The following is a 14,202-nucleotide window of genomic DNA, read 5'->3' on the forward strand; positions in this document are numbered from 1 at the left end:
TTGGAAATCAGTTGGCAAAAGAGTTGGAAATGTGGAAGAAACAGAATCAAGGAGAAGGCATATTACTACAGTATGTGGATGACATCCTGATAGCAGCAGAAAGTAAAGACACATGTTTTGAAATGACTGTCAGTTTATTGAATTTCCTGGGCCAAGGAGGATATAGAGTCTCCAGAAACAAGGCCCAGATAGGGAAAGAAGCAGTGATTTATTTGGGATTTGAGATATCACAAGGACAGAGACAATTGGGAAACGAAAGAAAAGAAGCCATTTGTCAGATCCCCAAACCTAACAGCCCAAAGGAACTGAGAACCTTTTTGGGAATGATTGGGTGGTGTCGACTCTGGATTCTAAATTATGGACTGTATGCGAAATCCCTATATGAAGCCCTGAAGGAATCTAAAGATCAATACTTGACGTGGACACCTGAATGCCATAAATCATTTAAAGAACTCAAAAAGGCATTAATGATGGCTCCTGCATTGGGTTTACCTGATCTGACTAAACCTTTTGAGCTGTTTGTGCATGAAAGGCAACATCTGGCCCTTGGAGTGCTGGTGCAACAGCTGGGATCCTGGAAGCGACCGGTGGGGTACTTCTCCAAACAACTTGACACCGTAAGTAAAGGATGGCCGGGATGTTTGTGTGCCGTGGCAGCAACGGTGCTGCTGATTCAGGAAGCTCGAAAACTGACTATGGGCCAAAAGATAGTGGTATATGTACCGCATATGGTAATAACTGTCTTAGAACAAAAGGGGGGTCACTGGTTATCCCCTAGCAGAATGTTGAAATACCAGGTTGTCCTATTGGAACAAGATGATGTGGAATTAAAAACCACAGCAATCGTAAATCCAGCAATGTTCCTGTCAACAGAAAATCCTACTGAGAAATTGGAACATGACTGTCTGTTAACCATTGAACAAGTTTATTCCAGCAGACCGGACCTGAAGGACGAACCCTTGAAGAATCCTGATCTGGAACTGTTTACGGATGGAAGCAGTTTTGTGCAAGCAGGAAGGCGAATGGCCGGGTATGCTGTTGTTACCATCGACAAGATATTGGAGTCAGGGACACTACCTGCAAATACATCAGCACAGAAAGCAGAATTGGTGGCGCTGAAGCAGGCTTTACAGATGGCAGAAGGGAAAAGGGTAAACATATGGATGGATTCCAAATATGCATTTGATGTGATCCACGCTCATGGAGCTATCTGGAAAGAAAGAGGACTGTTATCAGCCCAAGGATCACTGATAAGGCATAAGGAGGAAGTTCTTCAACTCCTACAAGATGTGCAGAAACCAAAGGAAGTGGCCGTAATGCATTGAAAGGCTCATCAATTTGGTCAGACGGCTGTCAATATAGGTAATCGGTTGGTGGATAAAACTGCAAAAGAGGCTGCAGAACGAGGTATCCTTGCACTAGTACCAGTAAAACAGGTAAAAATTCCAAACGTAAGAGTAAGATATAGTAAACTAGATGAACAATTGGCAGAGCACTTAAAAGCATCTCAGAATATGGAAGGATGGTAGGTAACACCAGAAAATCAGGTAATAGTGACCCCACAAATTATGTTGGAACTTGCAAAAGAGAAACATGAGCAGACACACTGCGGCATAAATTCTATGGTTACAAGTTTAAGAACATCTGTAATATGTCTAGAATAGGAAAATATGAGTGGAAGTATTGAAAAGTTATTATTTCAAAACTTCCAAAGGGGGGAAATGTAACCATAGGATAGGGGCTGTGAAATAGAAACTATAGAATCAGGTTGAGATAATTAGTTTGTAACCAAGGTAATAGGTAATGAAGCTAGCTAACCATGGCAAGTGGCAAGGTGACCGTGGCAAGATACAATGCTGCTATGTTTTTTGTACAGTCCCTACCCAACCAGACAATAGGCCCGGGAATATCAATCTTATAAAGTAAGGACAGGTGCAGATGTACCTGCACAACAAGGGTACTGCGCATGCCTGCACGAAGGGGGTCATCCAGCGGACACAGGTGCAAGACCACTGACGACCACCAGAGACCCTTGAGGACCACCGACTCAAATCACTGAGCATGCGTGATGGGGAGGAGAATATGGAAATGAATCCTAGAAATGATTATCATAGAATCACCTTTTCTGAGAAAAATGATGAATATGTATGTTTTGATCCTACATAACCTGTGTGTTGGTGATCACCTGGCATGCACGTTGGGTGGAGCTATCCCCCGTGCATCCAGCGCTGCAATAAAGAATGCCTGCCTTTTAACACTACATTGGTGTTACGAGGTTTATTCCCGGATTTCGGTGACACACCCTTTCAGTGAAGAAATTGTTCCTAATATGCTACCTAAACCTCCCCTGGAGCAATCTGAGGTCATTTCCTCTTGTCCTATCACTGGTTGCTTGGGAGAAGAGACCAACAGCCACCTCACCACAACCTCCTTTTGGGTAGTTGTAGAGAGTGATAAGGTGTTCCCTCAGCCTCCTCTTCTCCAGACTAAACAACCCCAGTTCCCTCAGCCGCTCCTCATAAGACTTGTGCTCCAGACCCTTCAACAGCTTTGTTGCCCTTCTCTGGACATGCTGCAGCGCCTCAATGTCCTTCTTGCAGTGAGGAGAATGTCCAGGTGGTGCATGCTGCACTGTCATCACTTCAGGGTACAGTGCTCACGGTCCGTCAGCCCCCTCCCAGTGGCCTCATCGTTTCACTGCTTAATTGTGGAACTGCAAGTGCCATTTGCACGAAGTCAAACCAGTCCAGCTGATGACAGCTGAACGACGTAATTTCAGTCTTTCTTTTAAGAAGGCGAACTGATAGAGAAGGTAGATGTCTTTTCCCCCGCTCGCCAATGAAGTTTAGCTCTTCTCACTCTTTCTGACCTCTGAAGGACAGTGATGGCAGCAGAGTGACACACTGGATTGTGTTGCTGTGGTGGGTCGACCTTGGCTGGATGCCACGTGCCCACCAAGCCACTCTATTATTCCCCTCGTCAGCAGGACAGGGCAGGAGAAAGGCACCCTGGAGGTGCCTTTCCTCTGAGTAGGGCAGACATGCACGGTGGAGCCCTGGCCTAGTGACTCTTGGTGGTCAAGGGGAGACCTATTTAATCTGAGGAGGGAGTCTGGCACAGCTCAGCCCACATCAGTGGCAAGTACCTCCTGTCACAAAGACCTGAGTTACCACCGGCCCATGCACAACTTGGAACTCTCTTGTAGCTCTCGCGGAGTGCAAGGAGCAATTCAAAGGAGGGACCTGACTCATCTCCCCCATGCTGGGGCACAGGGCTAGCCAAGCTCTGGCCTTGGTGTTCATGGAGATGCTCCAAGTAGACTGGAAATCTCTGCTCTGGGGAAGCTTCCCCAGAGACACTGCCCCATCCTGGCCATCATTCCCAGACCTGAGATGCTCAACACTGAATGGCAGCCCCATCCCTTCTTCCACAGTTTCCTTGTGTGGATCCCTACTCCTTTCCCCATGTCTTTCTGAATGGAACGAGTGAACATAAGCTTCGGCTCCATCCAGCTCCCGAGAACATCCAAGATGTGCAAAGGCCAGTTGGTGGGGGCACCAGCCTCAGTGAGAGGGTGGTGATCTTTCTTGACACGATCATCACTATGACCCGTTTCACCTCCATCCGCACCTCCTACGTCTGCGTCATCTTGTCCGTCCTGAGGGTCCACTCTGTCTTGGGCAAGTGTCATATCTTCTCCATCTGCACTGCCTGCCTCAGTGTAGTGGCCACCAATTATTTGCCCATGGTCTCAAGCACCTGAGGACAGAGTGGTCTTCTGACTTCTGCACCACAAAGATGCCCCTGTTGGATCCCCTCATGTTCAGCCTGAGGAATCAGGAGGTAAAAGCTGACCTCCCCAGGTTGTCTTGAGGGAGGGGACTGGGCCAGAGTCAGTAGGAATTTTCCCTCTACGTGAGTCACCTGAAAACTAAGGAAGAGGAGGGAGGATCATGGACTTGTGAGTCATGATGCCAGCTAGGGAGAGAAGCTGCCTGAAAGATCACCATGACACATAAGATACTGGAAGGCTCCTGGCAGCCTTCTGTTGCCTGGCAGTGGACTGCATGATCTGTTCCTTAATCTACAACATAAATTTTCAGGTGCCCAGGGCCCCTTTGCCCCATGTGACCTGGAGCTTGGAGGCAGCAGTTCTACAGCAGGCATGTCTGCCTGAGAGGATGCTCAAATACCTTCTGACTTAGAGGTCTGTGAAAAGCCCAGCTGCTGCCTCACTGCTCAAGTAAGACTCTCCAAGTGCTGAAAGACCTGGCCCTGGCCCTAGGGAACCTGTGACATAGCAAAGATCGCAACTTGATTCCTTTCCTTGGGATGAGCACCAGTCTATCATGTCTCTAGAGAGCCTCCCTGGGTCAGCAGCGTGGGGGTGTAAGGAGGTCTGTCTGCAGCAGCAGTTAAAGAGATTTTTCTCTACTCTCCACAGTGAGGTTTGGAGACTGCTTTGAGGCAGCAGAGGAAGAAGATGTGAACCTGCAAGCACCAACTCCCTCTTTCTTGAAACTCTGTGGTCAACCTGTGAAAGGGAAAGCATGACATAGTCCTGTTTTTTTTCTGGCAAACCTGATGGGACTTGCAGTCTTTGGTGAGATGTGTCTTTCAGGCTAGAAGGATTGGAGCAAGAGGGGTTGCTGACCCAGGTCTCTCAGATCCTGCTGTGGATGGATAAATCCAAACCTTGTGTATATTCAGAGAGGTTCTCCTCTGTGCTTTCTGTGGAGAAACCCCTGGTGTTTTTCCATGGGCAGGATGCCAAGCTGCAGGACAGCACCACCTGCCTCTCCACTGAGCCCACATTGGTAACCACAGCATGCGCCATCACACAGAAAGAGTGTGTCTGTGTGTGTCTGTGTGTGTTCCCCGAGCAGTGTCTCCCTCCCCAGCACCGCTTGCTTGTAGACCTAAGCTTGTCCAGCAGTGGCATGCCGGGGTTGTGGTGAGGCTGGGTCTCTGCCTCCCCAGCCTGTGTAGCAAAGACAAAAGTCAGCAACAGCATGCTGGTGTGACTTTTTGGTCTGAGTTCAGATCCAGGGTCTTGGGAAAAAAAGCAAAATAGTCCAATCAAACCGTCAAGTTCAAGGAGTGCCTGGACTTGGGGGAGAGCTCTTGAGGGATGCCATATGAACCACAACAGGCTCCATCAGACCCCCTGAGATGAAACTAACTGAGGCATGGGAATGAGTATTAAGAAGATGTATCTCACTGGCTTTTCCCGCTGTCATTCTGAAGCACACTCTTGCAGAAAGGAGCCCTTGTTGTGAGACAGGACTGCTCTTGTGGGTTTATTCCTAGGCAACATAGCCCGAGGAAGGAAAAATCCCTTCCTAGCCATGCACCTGGACATCAGCCAAACCCTCAGCATGTGAAAAAGACCCATTATCCAGAGACTGGGGAAGATTGTCTGTTCTACTGGATTCCCACCCATGCCCCAGGCTGATCCATTGCTTTTCATGTCTCTCCTCCATCTCAGGAGAATCTCCATTGCTTTGCTGGCGAGAATCCCTGTGCCCCAATTTCCTGACAAAAGCCAGCTCTTCACTCCATTTCTAGGCATGAGTTTGTCCCTCTGTGCACAGCGTCATGCTAAATCCATTTGGTGGAGCAAAGAGCTGACCTTGGAGAGCAACTGTGTGGGAAGGTGACAAAACCAGCCCTGGTGGCTACAAAGATGTTTTAGCTGAGCTTTCCTTTCTGAGAGAGTAAAAGTGTACGTGCAAGCAGTGAAGCCTTCTGGAGTGACAGGCAGAACTTAGTCTGTATCAAATTGGGATGTGCGAGAAGGGGAGACAGAACAGGGACGATCAGGAGGCAAAGAGAATGAGGCACATGAAGAAAAGAGGTGTCATGTGCCTGAGAGGGATGGAAAGGTGGATGGCCACTGAGAAGTGAAGACAGGTTCTGCATTAACCTGCTCAGTTAACATGTTCACATCTTCCGTGCTTCCTTGCCTACACCTACAGCTAGAAAACTGGATGCACATTGTGTCTGTGGAGAGCTCAGGGGATGATTCTTCCAGGTGGCCGTCTGTAGGATCGCCCCCAGGATGTCCTCCTGGAGGTGGTTTTCTGACTTTCTCACACACAAACAGGAGTGTTGGTCTCAGAATGCACCTCAGCTCGGTGTGGATCCCACATAAACATAAGCAAGAAGCACCAATAAGGTGGAAGACAGGACAAGGAACACAGTCAGGAAAGAACATGCACAAGACTCCCATTTGACATCTTTCTGAGAACTGGGAAATTGCAATTATTCTTTGAAAGAATAAAATCACACAAGGGAGAATAGCATGGCTCAGAGTCAAAAAGGACTACATTTTAAAAAAAAAATTCTCATTATCGTCTTCCAGCTGTTGAGAGCTACATGTCAGGAGTAGCTGAACTGGAAAAAAACCCACTGCGCTTTGCTATTTTTATAGCATCCTTAAATTCCATTTATGTTCACTTTTGGTTTAAGAGAATGCATTCCTCCGGGGACAGAATTGGCTTAGTGTGGATGATCATGCACGTGATCATTTGCAATCTCGAGCTGAAATTTGTACTGGTTAGGGCCTTCCGTCACATTCTTTTATTTTTTTTATTTTTATTTTTTTTTTACTTTGAGGTAACCTCTTTTGTAATTTTTAGAGCCATGGCAAAGGAGAACAAGTCACACCCGTAACTGATCTCATTCCTCTGGGCTTCCTGACCTCCCTGGGTGAGCACATGGCCCCGTGTGCCATTATCTTCTCCATGTATCTTCTAACCTTGCTGGGGAACGACATCCTCATTGTCGCTGCATGGAGCAAGTGTAGAAGCCAGAATTACAGCTCCTGGGACAATCCTCTTTCAGTCACTGGGGCATATGTCAATCTCTGCATAGGTTAAAAGCCTTTCCAGATAAACCAAATTGCATATTGAGCTATCAGCTGTGGAACACTGAAAAGTGTCCAAACGAACTGGTAGATGTGCTTGCCATCAGGGCCATGCTTGTAGTAGTCATCTGGAACTTCTTCCTGTGTGAGAGGATGAGATTTTTTTCCTCAAAAACATCCAATCATCTCTCTGAATCTCTGTTCTTTATACAGTAGAATATTGCTAATGATGCACTTTATCGTGCTTCCAAGATTAGATTGATTGACTGCATGGTCATCTATGACTATTGTTGAGCATGAGCTGTATATTTTTTTAAGCTGCCCAGGAGAAACACGGTCAATGTGCTTATTCCTCCTCTTCTCTTGCACATCTATTTGAGGCTTGCTCAGGAATATTGTGTTTGATCTGGGATGATCAGGTAGATTAGGTTCCACGGCTAAACCACCTAGGAAAACCTGGTCACTAATGTGCTGGAGATGGGAGCTGCCACTGCTGGCATCTGAGTCCCCTGACTTGGCCTCCACTGATCCTGATCTGCCGCCTGCTGCTATCACCTTGTATGTGTCAAAGATGACCAAAGGGCTAGAGAACCTATCCTATGAGGAAAGACTGAAGGAGTAAAATCCTTTTCTCCCTGGAGAACAGAAGGCTCGAGGAGGACCTCATCACAGTAGTCTCCTACTTAAAGGGTGGCCACAAAGAGGACAGAGGCTCTGTCATCACAAGAAGCCACATGGAGCAGACAGGGGGTAATGACAGATCTCCAACAGCCAGGGACTGCAGTGCTGGGAAAGCCTTGGCCTGCATGTGAGGAGCAGTGGTGATGTGAGCAGAGTTCAGGCTGTCCCTGCCTCGGAGCACTTGGGGAGCCAGGGAAGCTGAGTACAGACAGGGTCATCCCCCATGTTTGTGCTATGGTTGGGTTGGTGCCTGTCCTGTACCACCGTGTCCCCAGGGCACGACCAATTCTCAACCCGTGGGGCTACCCGTGGGGGCCACGCCCACTGTGAGGAGGAACTGGAGATGCCTGGGTGCTGGCAACAGACCCCAGTGCTGGGGCGGCAGGTCTCATGAAGGAGGAGGTGAAGCCTTGGTTTCTGGGCACAGAAAGAAGGTGCCCAGCACCCAGAGAGATGGACAAAGATGGTGCCTCTGCCCCAAACTTCAGGCAGGAGGAGTGTGAGTAGAACCTCGTGTGGTCCATGGGGCACTGTATGCCTGAGATGTTATTTTGAGCCATAAGTGCCTTCAGGAGTTCCTTTTCTGCACCCAGGAGACCATGGATACCTGAGGGATGCCAGGATTTAGAGCACTACCTGGGACTGAAGTCTGACATCTCAAAAATTTCCAAGTATCACTGAAAAGCACACCTAAACGTTGGCATTAACAGTGAAGCCACAAGTAGCTCACCCAGACTCAGGGAAGATGAACACCTTAAACAAGCCATGAGAAGGTAGGGAATCACTGGGCTGCGGAGAGCTCGTGTTACTGTGGGGACACTCTGTGCACTGCTGCCATCTGCCCAGTCACCGTCTGCCTGTAAATGGTGGGACGATGGCCGGAGAGCGGGGATTTCCTGCAGGGATATGCAGGGAGCAGATGCTTTGTGGACTTAGGGCCTGCTGAGCTGGGCTTACACAGACCTTGATAACAGGGAAGACGGGGTCAGTGCCTCAACACCTTCATCGCTTTGCTTCACAATTGGGTGGCTAGGAGGCAGATGAAGGATCTCATAACTGAGCCTCCAGGCAGAAAGACCCTCTGCTGGAATTTCACCTTTTGCTGCGGGGAAGGCAGTCCACAGAGCTCCCGATGTGCATGGCCACCCTTCTGCCTTGGCATCTCCTCCTGGCCAAGGCCTCTGATATGCCAAGGTTTTTGGTCCAGCTGGTGCCCGAGAATAGCAGCCAACACAGGAGACATGCGAATGGCCCAGCAGAGACAGACCAGAGAAGCTTCTGAGCACAGAAATGTGTCCCACTGTTGCTGCAACGGCCCAGTGGGGATGGAGGGGGGTAACTGCTCTTGCGCAGAGCCTTTCCAGAGCAGAGCTGGGATCTGGCAGTGGTACAACCTTAAAGGCCCAGGAAAGCCGCCCTAGGCTTAAAGGAGACAAAGAACCACAGAGCAGCCACAGGTATTTGGGCACTGGGTGCTCTTCCAGAGCTGCAGTGGCCCATGGGGGTGTTGGGTTCACAGAGAGTGGGGACTCCATTGTGTGGTTGCTACCAATCCTAACTTGTGAATTACCTCAGCCCTGCGTGTCTGGACAGCACCTGGGCCATGCCAGGTGCTGAAGGACTGTATGAGGTGCCTATCTGCCTGTGCCCATGTGTGCTGGCCATGGACCTTAGACTGGGTAAGGGAGGGGAGGGGAAGGTGGGGATGAAATTGTGGTATTGTTGACTCCATATGCCCACTCCTCAACCCTTTGGAGCCATCCTCTATTCGAGCCTCATCGCCCAGCACAGCTCAATCCAGAGCTAGAGGAGATCCCTTCCCAGAGTGCCAGAGGGGCTGCTGACCTCATCCATTGGCAGCCACGGGCTCCTCACGCAGGGCTTGGTCTCCCCATTCACAGAATGTGATCCAGGAAGCAGTGCTTCAGGCCCATCTAGGCAGCTATACCGCAAGGCTGGAAGGAATGATAGCCATCTGCTGTGAAGTAGCCAAGAATATCTTCCTCAACTCCAAGGACAGGGCAAAAAAGACAACCCAGGGCAGTGAGTCCGACCCTTCCCATCTTCTGGGAATGAGGAAGGGTCCTCTTTTGTGCCCAAGCTGATTCTCCCCAAGAAGCCACGTTTTTTCATAACCAGACTGGAAGACTTGCCACAGAAGGAAGGAGCACTCAGAGGCCCAGGCTTGGATGCAGCACAATTTTAATGAGTCTAAAGAAGAAAAGGAGGTGGCTCACCTGCAGCCCGTGGAGGACCCCGTGCCGGAGCAGGTGGAGACACCTGAAGGAGGCTCTGACCCCATGGGAAGCCCACACTGGAGCAAGCTCCTGGCAGGACCCGTGGGCCCATGGAGAGAGGAGCCCATGCTGGAGCAGGTTTGCTGGCAGGACTTGTGACACCGTGGGGGACCCACGCTGGAGCAGTCTGGTCCTGAAGGTCCGCACCCCATGGGAGAGACCCACGTGGGAGCAGTTCGTGAAGAACTGTAGCCTGTGGGAAGGACTCACGCTGGAGAAGTTAGTGGAGGACTGTCTCGTGTGAGAGGGCCCCCCACGCTGGTGCAGGGGAAGAATGTGAGGAGTCCTCCCCCAGAGGGGGAGCAGAAACACCGTGTGATCAGCTGACCGCAACCCCCATTCCCCGTCCCCCTGGGCCACTGAGGGGGGAGTAGGTAGAAACTGGGAGTGAAGTTAAGCCCGGGAAGATGGGAGGGGTTGGGGAAGGTGTTTTGAGATTTGGGTTCATTTCTCGTTGCTCTGCTCTGTTTTGCTTGGTAATAAATTAGATGAATTTTCTCTCTAAGTTCAGTCTGTTTTGCCCGTGACGATAAGTAGTGAGTGATCTCTCCCTGTCCTTATCTCCACCCACAAGCCTTTCGTTATACCTTTTCTGCCCTGTCCAGTTAAGGAGGGGGAGTGATAGAACGGCTCTGGTGGGCACCTGGCCTCCAGGCAGGGTCAACCACCACGCATCCCTTGCCAGATTTAATTCCAAGTGGGCCTGAGCCTTCCTTGTTGCATCCCTACATACTCTGACTACATTCCTCCATTCCACTCAAGTGGCCGGGCCCTTTTTCCACATACCGTAAACTTCCTTCTTCCCTTTGAGTTTTTCCATGAGCTCCTTGCTCATCCATGCGGGTCTCATGCCTCCTTTGCTTCATTTCCTACTCTTTGGGATGCACCGATCTTGAGCTAGGAGGAAGTGGTGCTTGAATGTTGACCAGCTCTCTGGGACCCCCCACCACCACCACCTTCAAGAGCCCTAACCCATGGGATTCTTCCAAGCAGGTGTTTGAAGAAGCCAAAGTTATCACAAATGCTCACCAGCCGAGGGCGGTACTCAGCTAGTTCTCAAGCCTAAACCGCCTCCCGGCCCACCCCCCCACTAATAGACAGAGCATGCTGTCATATGGTATGGAATATCCCTTTGGCCAGTTTGGGTCAGCTGTCCTGGCTGTGTCCCCTCCCAGCTTCTTGGGTGCCTCCCGCCTTCTCATTTGCGTGCCAGTATGAGAAGCTGAGAAGTCCTTGACTGCTTGGCAACAACTAAAACCATCAGTGTGTTATCAACGTTATCCTCATACTAAACCCAAACCACAGCACTATACCAGCTACTAGAAAGAAAATTCACTCTGTCATCTCAGCCAAAACCAGGACACCACCACCGTTGTTTGAAAAATGAGGAAGACTTTCCTTGTCACCGGGGAAGGCATTTTGGTTGCCTGCTGGCTGGCACAGTCATTTTTCCCCTTCTTCCTAGCTATCAGCAAATTGTTGATCCTCTCTGTCACGGCCTTTAATCGTGATGTCACTATATGCACACTGCTCCATTACACCACTCACATGAAAAAGTAAATCTACTTCCTTCGAGCCCTGGTAGCGTGGGCATTGGGTTTGTGGTCACCTTCACCCAGGTGGCTCTACTACTGAATAGCCACTTTGCATCAAGACAGCCATCGCTGGAATCCAAGTCCCCTGACTCAGCCTCTGCTGATCCTCATCCAGCACCCACTGCCACTCCTGTGTACGTGTCAAAGGTGACCAAAGGGCTGGACACCTGTCCTGTGAGGAGAAGAGAAGGTTCAGGGGACACCTCATCACAGTGTGTGCAGTACTTAAAGGGTGGCTACAGAGAGGACAGAGGCTCTCTCATCGCAAGGAGCCACATGGAGAAGACAAGGGCCAATGAGTACAAGTTGCACCGGGAGCGCTTTCATCTTGACGTAAGAAATACATTTTTTACAGTAAGAACAATCACTCAGCGGAACAACCTCCCCAGGGAGCTGGTAGAGTCCCCATTGCTGGAGGTTTTCAAGATGCGATTGGACACGGTGGTAGATCATAGCATCATAGGAGCATAGAGCACCAGGTTGGAAGTAGCCCATGGGGCTGTAGAGTTCACAGCGAGTGGGGACTCCCTTGTGTAGCCTCAGCGTGACTGATACCAGTACTAACATGTGAATTACCTCCGCCTTGCATGTCTGGACAGCTGCTGGGCCCTGCCAGGCACTGGAACACTGTGTGAGGTACCGGTCTCACCTGCCTGTGCCCACGTGTATTGCCCATGGACCCTAGAGTGGGTAACAGAGCACTGCAGAAGAGGAAGTTGATGCTGTGGGCTGTAGGGAGGCATTGTTGTTTCCCATCCCCACTCCTGACACCCTTAGGAGCCGTCCTCTCACTGATGGCTGTGCAGAAGACAGGGATGTCTTTCTCGAGTCCAAAGGAGAGGGCAGCAAGAAAAAAATCCACTGCAGGGAGTCCCACTCTCCCCTTCGTCCGCCTTTTCCCCTGAGCCGACCGGAAGACTTGCCACAGAAGGAAGGAGGACTCGGAGGCCCAGGCTTGAATGCAGCACAACTTTAATGAGTCTAAAGAAGAAAAGGAGGTGGCTCACAGGGAGCACCAGGGTCAGCCACTAAGAAGCAGTAGAGCTCCTGCAGGGTGTTGTCCGTCGGCCTGCCCGCCCTGCAGAGGGAGGGAGGCCATCAGGTCCCCGCTAGGCTGGTCTTGAGAGACAGCAACAGGAAAGGAAAGAGAGAGAGAGAGGAGAGTGGAGGAAGGAAACGATGGCCCAAAGCTCTACATAGAATGCCCTGAATCTCTGTCTCCTCTCCAGCAGCACGTTCTGAGGTCTTGGGAGGATCTTGCCAGGGGAAGCTGCCAGCAGATTCAGCAGGGTTGACATCTGTTGCCACAGTAGCGGCTGGTGATGCAGGAGAGGTCACAGCACCCAGAGCTGATGGGCACTCCGTCACAGCTGAGGATGCTGCCAACAGCAGCGGAGGTGGAGGAGCCCACAACGGTGTTCTGTGGGAAGGAGCTGAGGATGGGGCCGGGCAGGGTCACCACCACGGGGGAGGGCTCAATGACGACTATGGAGTTCTGGCACTGCCTGACACAGGGCTCGTTGCAGCTGTTGGCCAGCGGGGTCGGGCCGCAGGGCTGGCAGGGCAGGCAAGGCTGGCAGGGCTGGCACTGGTTGGAGCAGGACATGTCTCTGGGCCAGAGGTTCACCTGGGAGAGAGGGTAGGGAGAAGTAGAAAACAGGGGCACCTGAGAAGCAGCACTGCACCCAACCACGCAGGAGGCAAGGCACCTCCTGGCCCAGCACGTGCTGCCCAGCTCACAGCCCAGGAGCTGGCTCACCTAAGTCCCAGCCCCTCTCTGCGGAAGACCTTCTCTCCCCTTGCCTCTCCCATGAGAAGCAGCTCCCAGCCCTGGGCTAGCGCAGTCCATATCAGCGGACATGCATTGAGGAAAGACCTGATCTCGAAGGAGGAGGAGAAGAGGCTTCCCACTCACCTGATTCCCAAGGAGAAGGAGGCGAGAGAAGTGGATGAGAGAGCAGAGACCTGGGCTGCCTTTTATAGGAGTCCCGTGCTGCCTCAGGCCCGGAGGCACCCCTTGTGCAAGTAATAATGATGTTCTGACAAGCTCATGTCTAATGCAAAGCATCCCAGCTAATGGCATGGGCTGTGTCCTGGTTTCCTGCACTGCTGCCTTTTCATTTCCTGGCTTATGCCACGTGCGTCCCCATGGGAAGGCTTCTGTAAGTGCCGGGACAAGAGGCAGAAACACGTCAGCGCAGGCAGAAGACTCGGCTCCAGTGCTGACGGCGTCCTGTGCAGGCAACTGATGTGCACCTGGGTCATTCCTGTGGGCTTGTTTGGGGTTAGGATGTGGGCACCGCATGCCCAAGGACTGCCATTTGAGAGGACGTGGCACATCTCTCTGACGGTCGCTCATTGTTGCACACAGGTGGGCTTCTGCTGGGAGGCTTTGACCCTCTTGCAACACTAACAGTGCTGACAGGATGAGTTTGCTGGGCTCATTGGCCTCATCCCCTCTCTGTGCAGACTCTGCAGGTCCTCAGGCAACACCGTGAGCATGTCTGGGGCCCGGTCCTTCCCCGGGGTACTTGACTCCTGTCCTGCCAGCGTGGTCCCCAGCATCTCCTCAGCAGAGGCCACAGCTGCTGATGTTTTCCTGGCTTTATGTGAGCGTACAGCTTTTGGCATGGCTCCGTGCAGGCGTGCATGAGCACACGTGTGTCAGTCTGTACTTGTGTGACCCTCATCACAAGGGCATGCGCAGGTCATAGCAGGGGGACTCTCTCCTGCTCCCCTGGTGTGTCCATGAGCACCGCAG

The 14,202-nt window shown here is 51.2% G+C and overlaps 2 pseudogenes; both read right to left on the reverse strand.

Moving 5' to 3' along the window:
- Positions 1 to 6,755: 6,755 nt before the first annotated feature.
- LOC142604956 (cyclin-Y-like protein 1 pseudogene) lies at positions 6,756 to 8,792 on the reverse strand (annotated as a pseudogene).
- A 3,931-nt stretch (positions 8,793 to 12,723) lies between these two features.
- LOC142605003 (feather keratin Cos1-1/Cos1-3/Cos2-1-like) lies at positions 12,724 to 13,493 on the reverse strand (annotated as a pseudogene).
- Between the last annotated feature and the right edge of the window lie 709 nt (positions 13,494 to 14,202).

The sequence above is a fragment of the Balearica regulorum genome, chromosome 24 (genome assembly GCF_011004875.1).
Source record: "Balearica regulorum gibbericeps isolate bBalReg1 chromosome 24, bBalReg1.pri, whole genome shotgun sequence".
In the NCBI taxonomy this organism is placed as follows: Eukaryota; Metazoa; Chordata; class Aves; order Gruiformes; family Gruidae; genus Balearica; species Balearica regulorum.